Source organism: Oryctolagus cuniculus, chromosome 11 (genome assembly GCF_051225735.1).
Source record: "Oryctolagus cuniculus isolate XC-2025 breed Fujian yellow rabbit chromosome 11, ASM5122573v1, whole genome shotgun sequence".
In the NCBI taxonomy this organism is placed as follows: domain Eukaryota; kingdom Metazoa; phylum Chordata; class Mammalia; order Lagomorpha; family Leporidae; genus Oryctolagus; species Oryctolagus cuniculus.
Genome location: NC_142877.1, coordinates 113,039,956 through 113,054,661, shown reverse-complemented (window position 1 = coordinate 113,054,661; position 14,706 = coordinate 113,039,956). Strand labels below are relative to the sequence as shown.

Genomic DNA, 14,706 nt, shown 5'->3' with positions numbered 1-14,706 from the left:
GCCGAGCCGGACCGCGCCTGGGCTTTATAGGCCGGGCGGCGGGTCACGTGGCGCGGGCGCACAGCTGATGCCCCCTTTCTGGCCCGCGGTTGCGACACCGCGGGGGCCCGCCGGGGAGCGGTCATATGACCCCCGGGAAACAGCGCGGCCACAGGACGACTACCAAAAATCCAAGAACAACAACAGGAAAAAAAAAAATACAGGAAAAAAAGTTGTGGAGCTCGGGGCAGCTCGGGGCTCGGTGGTGGGACTTGGCGCATCTCAGGGATCTCGACGTTTTCTACGGAGCCAGAAGCCGAAAGGCAACAAGGGGGCAGCCAGACCTCAGACCCTGCAATGCCTTGGCCCCCAGGGCCCTCCCCCCGGAAGGTGCACGCAGGACCTGTTGCTGGAGCACCTGCGCAGTCCCAGAGGCTGTGGTGCCTCCTTCCACTCCCCTGTCCTGTGGGAGCAATTGTGCCCATTTTACAGAGAGGGAAATGGAGGCCCAGGGCGATTATAGTGATACAGGGTCACACTTGGGTGGGTTCTAAATGCCACAATTCTCACTGAATTTTAAAAAATGTGTATTTGAAAGCAGAGTGGTTCACTCCTCAAATTCGTATGACAGCCAAGGCTGGGCTGGGCTAAAACCAAGAGCTTGGAACTCCATCCAGGTCTGGCAGGGACCCAAGACCCTGATCCCTCACCTGCAGCCCCCCCAGGATGTACAATAGCAGGAAGCTGGATGGGAAACAGGGCAGCCAGGATGAACTAGGCATTCAGACATGGATGTGGGCGTTGCAAGCAGTGGTTTAACCCACTGCGCCACAACACCTGCCCTTGACTGATTTGTTTTTTTTAAAGATGCCCCCCTCTCTCCTGACAAGCCCATTGTCTGGAATTGGAAGCAGCAAGCCCCCATCTCTGAAGGTAAGGGGGCACAGACGTACGGCAGCCGAAGCCTGGCTGCCCCGACAGTGGCCAGGAGTCCGTGCACACCCAGGAGTCTCTGCAACCACCTCTGTGTCTCTGAACAATGACAACTGGAATGACCGCTCCTGTTCACTGAGCACTTACTGTGCACCAGACGCCGTTCTAAACACGGGCACGCATGCATGTGTTTAACCTTCGCAGTATCTCCCTAAGACTGGTGTTGTTACAAGTGAGGACGCTGGGGCCGGCATGGTGGCGTAGCGGGTAAAGCCGCTGCCTGCTACACTGGCATTCCCTGTGGGCACCAGTTTGAGTCCCAGCTGCTGCGCTTCCGAATCAGCTCCCTGCCACTGCGCCTGGGAAAGCATGGAAGATGGCCCAAGGACATGGGCCCCTGCACCCGCGTGGGAGATCCGGGTGGAGTTCCAGGCTCCTGGCTTTGGCTTGGCCCGGCCCCCGATGTTGCAGCCATCTGTCTCTCCCATTCACTCTGTAACTCTGCCTTCAAATCTTAAAAAAGAAAGAGAAACGAGGATACTGGGGCAGAGAGGTTACCGTGAGTTTGAACTGGGGAGAATCGTGAGGCTGCCAGGAAGGGCTGGGACCGAGCTGCCATTACAAACGCGTCCCAGCCAGCGTTCACTGAGCACTTACTATGTGCAGAGCCGATGGGTGCACAACTCCTGGAACCCGGACAACAGCCCTGCGACGTGTGGGCCGTCATCATTTGTGTCTCCGTTTTGTCCACGTAAGCGCTGAGGCCAGAGAGGTGAAGTCCTTTTCCCATGCCACACGGCCAGGGACAGCAGAGCCTTGGAAGCCAAACCCCTCACTGCTGGCCTTCCCCTCCCCCCACCTCTCTCATAAAGGCTCCAGGAGTTTAGGGAAGAAGAGTGTGGGACCCCTGCAGCTCCAGCATCTGTGGATTCGGGGACCCTGAAAGGGAAAGCCCGTGTGATCCGACCTCTTCTCATTTAACACCGTGGGGCGAGGGCTGGAGCCCCAAGGGACGGAGGGAATGGTCCAGGCTGTGTCCCTGCTGCAGACAGAGCCTTTGGTCACCCAGGGTTCCTACTGCCCATCCAGGGAGCCCCGGCTGCAGCTGGCACAGACGACACACAGCGAGAGCCCTGGGTGGAAGGGGCCAGGCCGGGACTCCTGTGCCAGAGCTGTCTGTGGCGCTTCCCCCCCGTGCTGACTCAGCATCCGGGATGCCCCTTCCCCTCTCTCGAGCAGCTGCGTGATCCAGGGGCCGTTCGTTCTCCTCCTGTGGTCGCCTGAGTAGTGGCTCCTCCAAGGTGTCCACACCCTCCTCCCCAGAACCTCCGAGCAGCGTCAGATGAGAGGACTTTGCAGGTGTGAACAGGCTAAAGATGCGGGGTTCTCCCCACGGGTCTTATGGCTCCACCAAGGTCCTTGTGGTGGGCAGGCTGGGGGTCTACGATGCAGGAGCAGAGAACAGAGGCTGGAAGGTGCTACGAGGGGCAGGACGGGGCCGCCGGCCAGAGAACGCAGGTGACCTTCCACTGCCACGCATCCCTTCACTGGCTCCTCCTGCCGCGCCAGGTGCATCGCTGGTGACGTCTGGCACCCACCACTTACAGCTGTGCTCCGTCCGACAACCCACCACCCTCTTCCCAGTCTTCCTTCCAGAACCAATGCTTGGGCGGCCGGATGGAGCCAGCTCTGCCTTCATGCTGGAGGTACAAGCTCAAGACCACGGGGGCAGGAGCCGACCTTGACAGGACACCCGTCTGCGAAGCAGGGAGAGTGGCCCAGAGAGGAGCAGACCCCCCCCCGCCCCCCGCCAAGATGTCCCCGCCCTGGAATGTGTGCGTGCTCCGGACGTGTCCACACGTTTCAAAGGAGAAGCCATCAGGGCTTCCACAGGAATAGGAGCGAGAACAGTAAGAGAGAAAACGACCCAAGAGTAACTTCCCAGCTCTTGGGCCAGGCAACTGGAGCCAGCGGTGACAGCACCTAGGAGCTCTTGGGAGAAGCCAGCAGCTCCGTGTGGGACGTGTCACTGTCGAGATGTTTGGGACAGGGCTTGGCAAGCAGTGTGCAAAGACTTGATCCACAAGAAGCCGCTGCCCTTTTCCAGACTTTGGCTCCCTCCTGCTGACTGTGAAAGCTGCCCGAGGCTGGGGAAGCAGAGCGTGACTCAGCAGAATCCGCTGAGTCTCTGTCTCGAGTCCCCCCTCCCAACCATGACACAGCAGAAATGCAGCTGCTCACCACAGCAGCGGGGATGTGGAAATCACGACTCAGCATTCCAAGGGTGCCACCGGGAAACAGAAGTGGTTTGGGTGGTAGGGAGGGGTCCAGACTGCCGTCTCCAAGCCTCTAACAGTGAAAAACAAAGGCGAATCCCAGCTGTGGCCATCGCGGGACCTCACAGGGTGCCCCAAGCTGGATGGGAGGTTGGAGGAATAGGGGAGACCCTGTCTGAGTACCCTCCAGCCCGGGCCACACCAGGTATGCAAGGTCACAGCGGTGTCCTGTCTGCACCTGTACCCCACACAGACACCGAGCTGGGGGGTCCAGGAGTGATCTGCAGCCTTTCTCAGCCAGGCAGCCGAGCCCAAAGGGTAAAAAATAAAAACAAACAAGCAGAACAGAAACACACAGGCTGGACTGCAAAAAGCTGAACCCTTCTGGTGGGCATGGACCTCCTGAGTAAGGCTGAAACCCAGCCGACGGATGAGGAGACACGTGTTCGCCCCAGACAAGACAAAGCCTCCCATGGGTTAGCAAGCGAGGTTCCTTAGGGGGATCCGCAGAGGCAGCCCCCTCCCGGGAGAGCTGTTTTCCCAGCAAACGGCAGAAGCAGCGGGCCGAGTTTGTGCAGTGGTGAGAACGCTCCTTGGGATGTCTTTAAACCCGGGACTCCAGCCCCCGCTCTTCTCCTGGTCCCAGCTCCCTGCTCACGCACAGCCTGGGAGGCGACAGGTGATGGCTCCAGTGCTCGGGTCCCTGCCACCCACCTTGGGAGGCCCGGAGTGAGCTCCTGGCTTCTTCCTACCCTGCCCTGGCTGCTGTGGGCATTTGAGGAGTGAACCAGCAAATGGTAGATCTCTGTCTCTCCCTCTCAAATTAAAAAAAAAAAAAAAAAAGGAAGGGGACAGGTCCTGGTGGAACATATGTCCTTTTTTTAAAAAGATTTATTTATTTATTTAAAGGCAGGAGCGTATATCTCCTGTCCACTGTCTCACTCACCAAATGGCCACAACCACCGGGGCTGGTCTAGGGTGAAGCCAGGACCCAGGAGCTCCATCTGTGCCTCCCATGTGGATGGCAGGGGCCCAAGTACTTGGACCAGCAATCACTGCTGTGGAGTAGCTGGGACTTGCACTGGCATCCTGAAGCAGGATGTGGGTGTCCCAAGTGGTGGCGTAACCCAGCGCACCCCAATGCCTGCTCCGGGAGTGGTGTCTTTTTCAAGCATCATCTGACCTCCATGAGCACATGTCCAGCGACCAAGGTCCTAGAGGCGAGCCAGCAAAGACAGCTGGGACAGTCTCACGAGTACGGAGCCTGGCCACAACCCCAGCACCCGGTTCAATCTGCTCAAGGTACTCCTTGTAGACTGGCTAAAACAATGAGCTCTAAGAAGGGGTGCAATCAAGTACAGGGTCAATGACATCACCTGTGCACACCTGAACCCCTAAGTTTCTGCTTCCTCGTTCGACAGAATGAGGGTTAAAGCCAGCTTCACCTCAGGGGCACGTGGTCAGGACAAACTCAGTGCAACCTCTGTGGGAAGTGCAGGCCAGGGCCTGGCACAGAGGAAGTGCGCCAGAAGCATTCGCTGTTGTGTTGCTCACAGAGGTATCCAGTTCCCCTTTCGTAATTCAGCCAGATTCTTTTTTTTCCCCATCTAGAAGTTTCTAGAGAGTTCTGCACTAGGGTGGAGGTCACTAACATCTGACAAACCTTGCTCTTAATCATGGTTTTTTCATTTTGTTTGGTTTTAAAAGATTTATTTATTTGAAAGGCAGAAAGAGAGAGAGAGAATCTTCTATCTATTGGTTCACTTCCCAAGTGACTACAACAGCTGGGGCTGGGCCTGCCTAAAGCCAGGAGCCAGGAGCTTCTTCTGGGTCTCCTATGTAGGCGGCGGGGGCCCAAATATTTGGGCCATTTTCTGCTGTTTTCTCAGGCCATTAGCAGGGAGCTGGATCGGAAGTGGAGAAGCCAGGACTTGAGCCAACACCCATATGGGCTGCTGGCGCCACAGGCAGAGGCTTAACCTGCTATGCCACAGCGCCACCCTCACTTGCTAACACTTTATCATATTTGTTCTCTCTCTGTCTTCAAAAAGTTCATAGAAAATATGTATTAGAGAAAACTGCATGGATTTCAAAATGCACTAAAATACTTATATATATATATGTGTGTGTGTGTGTGTAGTGTGTGTGTGTGTGTGTGTATATATATATATATATTTCTCCCTCCCCTGCTTGGTTATAAATTGTAAAACACATGCCTTTTGTAAAGAAAAGTTTAGTGCTTGCTTCGGTAGCATATTTGCTAAAGTTGGGACAATACAGAGATTAGCAAGGCCCCTGTGCAACGATGACATGTAAATTCTAAAGCATTCCATATTTTTACTGTATTTTGAATAAATAATATAATTCTTTAAAGATTTTTTTTAATTTGAAAAGCAGAGTTACAGAGATAGGGAATGAGAGAGAGAGAGAGATCTTCTGTCTGCTGGTTTACTCCCCAACAACAGCCAAGTCTGGGCCGGGCCGAAGCCAGGAGCCTGGAACTCCATCTGGGGCTCCCACGTGGGTGCAGGGGCCCAAGCTCTTGAGTCTCTTCGGCTGCTTTCCCGGGGCATTAGCAGGGAGCTGGATGGAAAGTATCCCAGGGGCCAGCGCTGTGGCACAGTGGGTTAACGCCCTGGCCTGAGGCACTGGCATCCCATTTGGGTGCTGGTTCTAGTCCCGACTGCTCCACTTCTGATCCAGCTCTCTGCTATGGCCTGGGAAAGCAGTGGAGGATGGCCCAAGTCCTTGGGCCCTGCACCCCATGGGAGACCCGGAAGAAGCTCCAGGCTCCTGGTTTTAGTTCAGCGCAGCTCCAGCCGTTGCGACCAATTGGGGAGTGAACCAGCAGATGGACGACCTCTCTCTCTCTCTCTCTCTCTCTCTCTCTCTGCCTCTCCTCTCTCTGTGTAACTCTGACTTTCAAATAAATAAAAAAATCTTAAAAAAAAAAAGGAAAGAAAGTAGCCCAGCCAGGACTCCAGCCGGTGCTCACAGGGGATGCCAACATCACAAGTGGCCTGCTGCACTGGCCCCAAATTCTTTAGCAGATACCAAACCTAAAGACTGTCTCTTGAAACGGCCGTATAATTATAAAAACCAGAAAAGTTTACTTTCGTGCAAACATATTACTTGGCAGAGAAGGTAAAATGCTACCTGTGCCCTCCTAGGGTTTTCTGTTGGACCTAAGAATTAAACTGACATAAAACAAATTAGCAGGGAAAAATGATGCAAATTTATTCCTCACAAGGAAATGGACACCCACAGGTGCAGGCAGAGTCACCCACACGAGATGGACAAAGAGCAGTAAACCCTGACGTGGTGCCAAGGCCAGGGGCGTGGGCCGGGGTGGTTAACTGGGTGGAGGGGTGGGTTAGGCTGACCCATGTGTGCTCATGGAGACTCCTCTAGGCCTCCGCGCCCACCTTCCGTACGAATGTCCTTTGTCCCTTTTCTTCTGCGACAGGCAGTTTTACCTTCAATTTTTTGGAAGAAAAAAGGAAGAGGCCAGCGCGGCTCACTAGGCTAATCCTCTGCCTTGCGGCGCCGGCACACCAGGTTCTAGTCCTGGTCGGGGCGCCGGATTCTGTCCCGGTTGCCCCTCTTCCAGGCCAGCTCTCTGCTGTGGCCAGGGAGTGCAGTGGAGGATGGCCCAGGTGCTTGGGCCCTGCACCCCATGGGAGACCAGGAGAAGTACCTGGCTCCTGCCATCGGATCAGTGCGGTGTGCCGGCCACAGCGCGCCTGCCGCGGCGGCCATTGGAGGGTGAACCAACAGCAAAAGGAAGACCTTTCTCTCTGTCTCTCTCTCTCACTGTCCACTCTGCCTGTCAAAAAAAAAAAAAAAAAAAAAGAAAAGAAAAAAGGAAGAGTCGGAGTCACCTTCTTGCATTTTTAAAATGCATTTAGCTCAAAATAATCCTCAAGGCTCAGGGCGTATGTTGGGGGTGTGTTCTGAGTTCCTGCACTGGACACCCCCCCACCCCGGTGCTCCAGGAACTGCAAGCCAGGAGGCTGTGGTGCACTGTTCTGCCTCCGTGGTCTCAGCCTCGGGAAGCCCAGGCCCGCTATCCCGCATTGGTCTCTCTGGGTGAGGAGCTCCCCAGCGGGCTCTGAGGGGTAACGTGAGGAAGTTCCCAGCACAGCGCCTGCAGTGTCCCGGGCCATGGCGACCAAGACGCTAGCTACAACAGGGAAGCAGGGAGGGGACGTGCTGTCCCTGGCAGCTCCCCACGGCCCCGCCCAATGTCTTGGTCTCCGCCTCCCCCCCCCCCAAGCCTGCACTTTGCCTCAAGGGATTAAACCAGAAGCAGCTGGAACCGTGACTCAGCGAAAACAGACCTCGGGACCTTGACTCAGCAAAAAAGCCACGGGGACCGTGACTCAGCAGGAAAGGCGGCTCAGGAAAGAATTACTCAGCAAGGGGTCAGCACGTAGAGCCCGGCGGCCTGGGGTTGCTGCCCCAGGCTCTCCATTTGAGGGGACAGCGTGCCCCTCGTGCCCTGGCCCCACGTCATGCGGTTCATGCTGCGCACGCTGCTCTCTGTGAACCCAGAGTGAGAACCTGCGGGACCTTGGCAATAACTCCGCCTCCACCGCGGCCGGGATCTCCTGCGGCTGCCTGGGAAGGTGGTTGGCACTGTGGAGTGGCTGGAAGCTCTCTTTGGGCTCAATGCAAGAAACGCTTCCTTGTCTCTTTGGGGCCCGAGTTTCCCCTCCTTAAAACTGAGGACAAAGATGAGTTCCGCTTCCACTCGAGGGATTCGCTGGATCTGCAGTCATCCTCATCTCTGCATTATTAAAAAAAAAAAACCTACTCAGTTATTTGAAAGGCTGAGTCACACACACACACACACACACACACACACACACAAATCTACTACTGCCCAAATGTGAGAGAGAGAGAGAGAGAGAGAGAGAGATCTATTACTGCCCAAATGGCTGAAATAGCTGGAGCTGAGCCAGGCCAAAGCAAGGAGCCAGGGGCTTCATCCAGGTCTCCCGTGTTGCTGGCAGGGGCCCAAGCACTGGGGCCATCTTCTGCTGCCTTCCCTGGCCCCTTGACAGGGAGCTGGATCAGAAGCAGGGTAGTCGGGGCTCGAAGCAGCCCTCTGATATGGGATGCTGGTGTCAAAAGCAACAGCTTAAGCCACTGTGCCACAACAGTGGCACCCCTCCCCTATCAGGAGAAGGTCTGGACAAGTATTTAAAGTAACATCAACAGAAATGACCTCTGTGGCTTTCACCTGCTGGGCAGGGGCTATGGTCTGGTCGTGTTCCTCCGGTTCATGTGTTGGGAATTTGATCCCCAATGTGCTGGTGCGTGGGTCCCTGCTGTCATCGCAAGACTGGCTTTGGGATCAAGGGAAGAGTTCTGTCTTCTCTCTGTATCTCTCTCTCACCCTCTCTTGTCCACTTGTTAGCAAACCTGGTGGACCCCACCACCACCACATGTGCAGGAGCAAGAAGTGACTCAAATCTGCTTTCTCTGGCGTGGGGCACAGTTAAAGATTAGCTTGGAGAAGCCTGGTATGTGGAAGTACTGGCCGGGCGAGTTCTGATCTGAGGGGCTTGGAAGCCAGCCATCAGGCCCCTCCTGCAAGGAAGCAGGAACTTACAAATTGCGATCTGACCCAGCATCCGGGCCAAGACGTGAGACTCTCCGGGAGGGAACTGGAGCTACGAGGAGAGGGTTTGGAGTGTGGGGCACCTGATGCTGCTTCTGCCCATGCCATGGGTGTCGCAGCAAGCTGAGCCCTGCGGGAGGCTGGCTCCACAATCTGCGGCTTCCCTGCCTCCCGGAACGCGAGCCCATGCGTTTCTGTTGATGGAAAATGGCCGGCCTCGCGTATTCCATCGCAGCGGCACGAGACGGGCTAACACGGTGTCAGAGGACGGTCCTTCTGACTTCGGAAAACGCTTTGCTTGCTTCATTTCCGCCCCGAGGTCTGGAAGCAGAAGGGGAAGCAAAGACCTCCCAGAGAAGAGATGGAGAAGCTTATAGGAGCAGGAGATGGAGCCCGGAGTGGCCTCTGGGACTGTGACCTCCCCCAACAAGAAGTGGCTGGGCAGGTGGCCCGGGGGCTTCAGCCCTTGCGTTTGATAATCAAAGGATAGGATGTTCCCACGTGATTCAAGGATTGGGAGGTAGGCACTAGGCTGTACATTGTCAGACAAAGTGTTGTCCTGAAAAAATGCTCAAAGATTATTCATTTATTTATTTGAAAGGCAGAGTTACAGAGAGGCAGAGGCAGAGAGAGAGTCTTCCATCCGCTGGTTCACTCCCCAACTGGCCTCAACGGCTGGAGCTGCGCTGATCCAAAGCCAGGAGCCAGGAGCTTCTTCCGGGTCTCCCACATGAGTGCAGGGGCCCAAGGACTTGGGCCATGTTCTACTGCTTTCTTAGGCCATAGCTGAGAGATGGATTGGAAGTGGAGCAGCCGGGACTCAAACTGGCACCCATAGAAGATGCTGGCACTGTAGGCGGTGCCTTTACCAGCTACACCACAGCACCGGCCCCCTGGAAATTTGTTAAAAAGTATTTATTTGGAGGCCGGCGCCGCGGCTCACTAGGCTAATCCTCCGCCTACAGTGCTGGCACCCCGGATTCTGTCCCAATTGCTCCTCTTCCAGGCCAGCTCTCTGATGTGGCCCGGGAGTGCAGTGGAGGATGGCCCAAGTGCTTGGGCCCTGCGCCCGCATGGGAGACCAGGAGAGGCACCTGGCTCCTGCCATCGGATCGGCGCGGTGCGCTGGCTGTAGCTGCCATTTGGAGGGTGGACCAACAGAAAATGAGGACCTTTCTCTCTGTCTCTCTCTCTCTCTCTCACTGTCCACTCTGCCTGTCAAAAAAAAAAAAAGTGTATATTTGAAAGGCAGAGAGAGAGAGAGAGCACTCCGTCTGCTGGCTCATCCCCTACATGTCTGCAATGGTTGGGGCAGGGCCAGGCTGAAGCCAGCAGCCCAGAACTGCATCCAGGTCTCCCTTGTGGGTGGCAGGGACCCCAGTCCTTGAGCCATCGCCTGCTGCCTCCCAGGGTGCGCATGAGCAGGAAGCCGGATCAGAAGCAGAGCCCTGACACTCAAACTTAGATGCTCTGATACTGGTAGCGGGTGTCTGGAGCAGGGCCCTAACCCCTGTGTCAAATGCCCTCCCCTTGCTACATTTAAAACAACTAGTTATTTGTTTGTTACTGATTTGAAAGGCGGAACAACAGAGAGAGAGGGAGAGACAGAGACACAAAGTCCTTCCAGCAGCTGGTTCACTCCCCAAACGGCCCACAAAGAGCCAGGGCTGGGCCAGGATGAATCCAGGAGCCGAGAACTCCATCTTGGTCTCCTGCTAGGTGCAGAGGCCCAAGGACTCATGGGTCCAAGCCCCTGTGCCATCCTCTGCTGCCTTCCCAGGTACTGCAACAGGAAACTGGGTCAGAAGCAGAGTGGCCGGCACTCCAGCTGGCACTCGGATATGCAATGTGGGTGTCGTAAGAGGCAGCTACACCTGCGCACCACGATGCCGCATTGTTGATGAGGGGTTTAGCTAGAAATCCAAGAGGAACATGACTGTGTAATTACAGGTAAACATACATTATTACTTTTTATTGCTTTTATAAGCTTTGATCATTGCCCACATTTTCTACATTAAATGCGAGTTTTATAACCGATGGGCGTGGGGAGCTTTGGTGTGTTTGAGTGACAGCGGGGGTGGGAAGGACCTCCTCCGTGTTCTGCAGGAACCGGAGCTGATGGGCTGGCAGTGACGGCTGCGGACCCAGGGCCCTCCTGCCAGGGAAGGTAGGGGCAGGATCTGGGGCGCCAGGAAGAGGCCCTGCTGGGCTGAGTCCAGCAGGAGTGGGCACGGTCAGTCAGCTGGACTCTGCCCTGAGCAGCCCGCAGGGCTCTGGGTGGGAGTGGACAGAAGGGTGAGGAAGAGACTTCCCTCCTTGCCCCGCCCCCACCCTCCCCATCTCCCTGCAGGTGCCTGCACCGCTGTCCCCGGGGAGCCCAGCCCTAGAGCTGTGTGGGGAAGAGGCGTCTCGGTGCCCTTCGGAGTTTGGGGCTGGGAGAAAGTCCCAGGTCGCCTTAGGTTCTGTGGTGGGCTCATAATGCACACCTTGGAACCCTACACTGCAGTCTCTCGGGCTATGGTGGGGCTGTCGTGGGGCCTTTGAAGGGTTGACACCATTAAAGGGAAGCCATCAAGGAGGGCCCTGGTCCCATCCCAGGGTCCCTGTACAGGGAGACGGGGACACAGACACTAGGGAGGGAGGCCCGAGGACCCACTGTGTCGCCTGGCAGGTGCTGGGAGGCCTTCGCTGCTCAGGGGCTCCCCCAGCTGGCTCTTAGCAAGGGACTCTGCAGGGGTCCAAGGTCCGAGGTCCTGAGTGGAGGGCGTCACCTGCCTGCCCGGCTGACTGTCCCGGCCATGCATCGCTGCCTCCCCTCGGCCTCCTGCTGGCTCCTGGCCTCAGCCGCACCAGGTGCCTTTCTGGGTCACACCCCGGGCTGCGAAACAGCCCGGCTGCTGCTTGCTGAGTGCGCCCCGGGGACCTCAGCTCTCGTGCTGCCGGGGAGGGGGAGAGTCAGACTCAGGAGTAACCCCCCGGGGTGGGGGCAGGGATCACCTCGCAGGTCAGGTGCCCGGGGTCCCGGCGAGGAGGGAGGCCTCCAGGGGGATGACGCCAGAACCGTCTGGCCCCCTGGGGTCCCCTCTGGTTTTCCAGCAGCCTCCACTCACCTCCCTACACAGGTGAGTCCACCTTACCGCTCATCAGTACAGCTACGCTGGAGGTTGTCTGGGGGCTTGAGTGGGGGTTGGGTGGCCCCCCCCCCCCGACATTTCAGATCTTCTTGGTCCCGGATCAGTTACTCATGAGCTGTGTGACCGTGGGAAAGTCACTTGCCCTCTCTGGGCTGCATCTAACGCAGGGATGTGGGATCAGGTGAGAATTCCTGAGCTCTCGGGCCCCTGGGCAAACACAGGCAGGGTGAGCAACCGAGGCTGTGGGGGGAGTGTGGCCAGGTGGCCCACAGGCAAGAGCTGGGGTGCACGCCTGCTGCCTCTGTGTTGCCGGTCACCTCCATTCTCCTCCTTCTGCTTCTCCCTCCTCCTCCTCTCCATTTAATTTTGAGAGAGAGAAGCAGAGCACGCCCCTCCACTGGTCCACTTTCCGAGCTGAAGCGAGAGCCGGGAACTCCATCCAGGTCTGGCATGTGAACTTGGCCCCCAGAGCCCCACCTGCTCCCTCACGGGGTCTGCACCAGCAGGAAGCTAGAGTAGGACCCCGATGTCTGTCTTATCGGTGGGGCTGAAGTCCAGCCCTTTAGTATTATTTTTAATGAGAAATGACAGGTTTCTCCTTCTTAAAACATTGTCAATAGCAACCGGGGTTGTGTCACAGTGACTTAAGCCACCGCCTGCAACACCTGTTTCCAATATAGGCCCTGGTTCAAGCCCCCGGCTGCTCCACTTCCAATCCAGCTCCCTGCTAATGCCCCTGGGAAAGCAGCAGAGGAAGACCCAAGGCTTTGGGCCCCTGCATCCACGTGGGAGACCCAGATGGAGTTCTGGGCTCCTGGCTTCAGCCTGGCCCAGCCTGGCTGTTGTGGCCATTTGGGGAATAAACCAGCAGATGTAAGATCTCTCTCTCTCTTTGTAAGTCTGCCTTTCAGATAAATAAATAAATCTTAAAAACAAACAAACAGGCCGGCGCCGCGGCTCACTAGGCTAATCCTCCGCCTAGCGGCGCCGGCACACCGGGTTCTAGTCCCGGTCGGGGCGCCGGATTCTGTCCCGGTTGCCCCTCTTCCAGGCCAGCTCTCTGCTGTGGCCAGGGAGTGCAGTGGAGGATGGCCCAGGTGCTTGGGCCCTGCACCCCATGGGAGACCAGGAAAAGCACCTGGATCCTGGCTCCTGCCATCGGATCAGCGCGGTGTGCCAGCCACAGCGCGCCGACCGCGGCGGCCATTGGAGGGTGAACCAACGGCAAAGGAAGACCTTTCTCTCTGTCTCTCTCTCTCACTGTCCACTCTGCCTGTCAAAATAAATAAATAAATAAATAAATAAATAAATAAATAAATAAATAAAAAACAAACAAACAAACAAACAAGCATTGTCAATAGACTGAGTTATAGGAGACTGATACACTGCCAGCCCGAGGCAGCAGGGTCAGCGGGTGCCCGTCACCTCCCGCGCTCGGCCCGCTCTGATTGTTTGCCGGACTGGGGTTGCCTGGGGTGAGGTTCCCGAGCTGTGACTTCTCCTTGTCTCCGTGGCACCCGCCCAGCTGCCCCGCGGCACCCCACATTCCCAGGATGTCACAGGCCCCACCTCCCAGACGTTCGGGTTATTGGAGAGCCAGGGATGTGTGTCACCCGCGCTGTTGTCACTGGCACATCCTGGGTGTTCCACTGGAGGTTATTTTACTTATTTATTATTTATTGGGAAGACTGACAGAGAGAAAGAGAGAGGGAGAGACAGAGATGCTGAGCCCTTAGGAGACAGTCTCCAGGAGACCCCCGCTATCTCCATGAGCGCCAAGCCAATCAACATATGTATGTAAAACCCCTGTCCTGTGGGCACCCCCGCAGAACGACCCAATGCAAAAAGGCAGTAATGCCTTAGAAACCCGGGACCCTTCCTCAAAGCCAGTGTCTCGCTCGGGCTCCCCGCCTGCTCTCCTCTCGGGCCAGACACTTTCTCCATCGCTTGACAAACAAATAAAAGGTTCCGCTCTAACAAAAGTCTCTTCCTCTTGGGCCGGCACCTTAGCTCACTTAGTTAATCCTCCACCTGCGGCGCCGGCATCCCATATAGGTGCTGGGTTCTAGTCCCAGTTGCTCCTCTTCCAGTCCAGCTCTCTGCTGTGGCCCAGGAGGGCAGTGGAGGATGGCCCAGGTCCTTGGGCCCTGCACCCCATGGGAGACCAGGAGGAAGCACCTGGCTCCTGGCTTCGGATCAGCGCAGTGCCGGCTATGGCGGCCATTTGCGGGGTGAACACACGGAAGGAAGACCTTTCTCTCTGTCTCTCTATCTCACTGTCTAACTCTATCTGTCAAATAAAAAAAGAAGTTTCTGCCTCTTTGTAAACAGTGTCCTGGACTTTCATCTCTATACTAAGTGGAGGAGAGGAACCCTCAGAACTCGCTCCTGCAAGCTCCCTCCCCTCCGTGGTGGGTAACAACCTCCTGCCTTCCTGGTGCATTTGCAGGGCGCTGGGTCAGAAGCGGAGCAGCAGAGACCGGAACTGGCACTGTGACATGGGAGGCCGGCATCGCAGGGGCAGCTGTACCTGCTGCGCCACGAACACAGCCTTCAGGAGGTCAGCGACTGGGATCCATGGGCCTGGAGCCCTGTGGGTCTGAGGTGACTAACTAACTAACTAACTAACTGACTTCCTGTTCCTGTGTCTGGGTGGTCGAGGGCTGCATCCTTCCTCAGGGTGGGGGCGGGGAGGGTACCGGTGACCACAGCCCCTACTGGGACCGGAGGCAGGATCTGCAGCTGCAAATGCTAAACC

General features: G+C 56.5%; 1 non-coding gene across 1 annotated transcript; it reads left to right on the top strand.

The window, feature by feature from the left end:
- Positions 1 to 5,424: 5,424 nt before the first annotated feature.
- LOC127491193 (U6 spliceosomal RNA) lies at positions 5,425 to 5,527 on the top strand. The gene has a single exon (XR_007919787.2). It is a non-coding gene; the product is annotated as a U6 spliceosomal RNA (small nuclear RNA).
- Positions 5,528 to 14,706: the final 9,179 nt, after the last annotated feature.